At 45.0% G+C, this 2,014-nt stretch overlaps 1 pseudogene; it reads right to left on the reverse strand.

Annotated features, from left to right (window-relative positions):
* Nucleotides 1-271: 271 nt before the first annotated feature.
* On the reverse strand, nt 272-1,766 carry LOC102916262 (tumor susceptibility gene 101 protein pseudogene; annotated as a pseudogene).
* Nucleotides 1,767-2,014: the final 248 nt, after the last annotated feature.

Consider the following 2,014-nt stretch of genomic DNA (forward strand, 5'->3'; position numbering starts at 1 on the left):
TTGCTCACCTTTTAGGACCTCATTTCAGGAATCTATCCTGCCCGCTGTACTCAGTGGGACCAGGTCCTGTTTAGATATTGATTTTTGGTAGTAAGCCAGACCCCCACAGTGCTTTCACTGTTTGAATATTGGCCGTGTACATTTATGAGTGGCTTTGCTGGATGTACTTGTGTACTTGCTCTAGGGAGGTGGTATGTGGGGTGGGAGGACTGGGAGGAGTGGGTGGAAGGAAAAACTGTGCTTGGAATATATTGTATGAGAGAAGAATACATTTTTTTATGCAACAAATTTTATTTAGCCCATTCAGTCCCAACACAGCACAGAAAGCTTGCAGAGGGTAGAAAGTGCATTAATAAAAGCCAGTCTTTACCCAAAGGAAACAGAAAATATATTACGGATTCAAAATATTTAACACTCGAATGATAAACTGCAATAACTTATTCTGGGTTCTACTGATGAGGGAAAGGAAAAGAAGAAAAGAAGGCTTTACGAAGAGGTCCGTCTCCAGCTGAGACCAGAAGTCAGTAGAGGTCACTAAGACCCGCAGTCTTTCTTGCTTTTTGCGTAAGTGCCCTCAGCTGGAACTGTTTACAGGCGAGGAGGCGGACATGCTTCAGGAACACATCCAGGTCTATTACTCCCTGCCTCAAGGCTTCTCCCAGATAAAAGAGAGTGTGTTCAATAGCATTTTCCTCTGCATACAGATTAAGAATCTGTTTATATAGTGGGGCTGTGGGAATGATAACTTCATCAATGTCATTATTTTCAGATTGATTTTCCATTTTCTCCAGAGCAGAACTTAGTTCGTCATCCTTCTTTTTCAAAAGTTCTGTGTTTTTATCAACTTCAGCTACTTCTTGATCTAAGCGGGTGACCATCTCTTCCAGTTTCTGGTGGCCCTTTTTCAGATTTTCCCCTGTTCGTTTCAAGGCATTGAGTTCTGCCTGAGCACCATCCATTTCCTCCCTTCATCCGCCATCTCAGTTTGTCACTGACTGCTGAAATGAGAGATGCTCGAATGGTGTCCTCACTGATTGTGCCATCTCTGCTGGGACCAACAGTGGTCACAGGAGGCTGGGAAGGGTACTGGGAGCTTGTTGTGGCAGGGTATGTGCCAGCAGGTGGGTAAGGACAGTCAGAATAAGCACTGGAATTGGGAGGGTCTCCAGATGGATATGCAGAGATTCCCCTCGGCATGCCTGGCATGTAGGAGGTATTTGGTGGCCCTGTTGCTGTGTATGGTGGGTAGGATGCAGAAACAGTGGGACGGGAGAACACCGGAGGCTCCCCTCCAAATATCACAATCATGATCTGAATAAGCTCCAGCAACTCTGACCGTGGATGTTTCCAGTCATGTAGATAAGGTAGGTAGATTTTCCCATTTGCATCCACATGCTTTCCTGTTTTAATAGTCATTGAACTAGTAGGCTTAACAAAACAGACAGGGGGATTATATGGGTATGTGTCCAGCAGCCACAGGCATATTGCAATATTATATGTATTACCTCTGTAACGCACAGGAATTGTTCCAGTGAGGTTCACCAGCTCCCTGGAACTGCCATCACTAAAAACATACGAATCCAATACAGGTTTGAGATCTTTGTACATGGCAATGACACTGACAGTTTGACGGACAGTTAGATCTCTGTATTTGTACTTGGACATCATCTTCTTCAGCTGACTCTTGGACACCGCCATGGCGCGCGCCTTCGTCCCCGCAGGCAGAGGGTCAGCGCCACGGGGCCGCCCCAGGCCGCCTGTCAATCGCTGCCCCCCGAGAAGAATACATTTAAAAAGAGAGTACTTGGGGCTGTTCAACATCATGGCCTTGAGTTCAGCTAGGAAGTTCTTTCCCACCTTTAACTTCATCTTTAATTATCCATTTCTTCACAGTAGTAGTCAATTTGGACAAATCATAAATAGTGTTATGGTCAGTAAAAGCATAGTACTTGTCATCAAAATGCTTAGCATTAGTCTTTACAAGTTCAGTCGAAGTTAGAAGTACCATGTGCTC

The sequence above is a fragment of the Peromyscus maniculatus genome, chromosome X (assembly GCF_049852395.1).
Source record: "Peromyscus maniculatus bairdii isolate BWxNUB_F1_BW_parent chromosome X, HU_Pman_BW_mat_3.1, whole genome shotgun sequence".
NCBI lineage: Eukaryota > Metazoa > Chordata > Mammalia > Rodentia > Cricetidae > Peromyscus > Peromyscus maniculatus.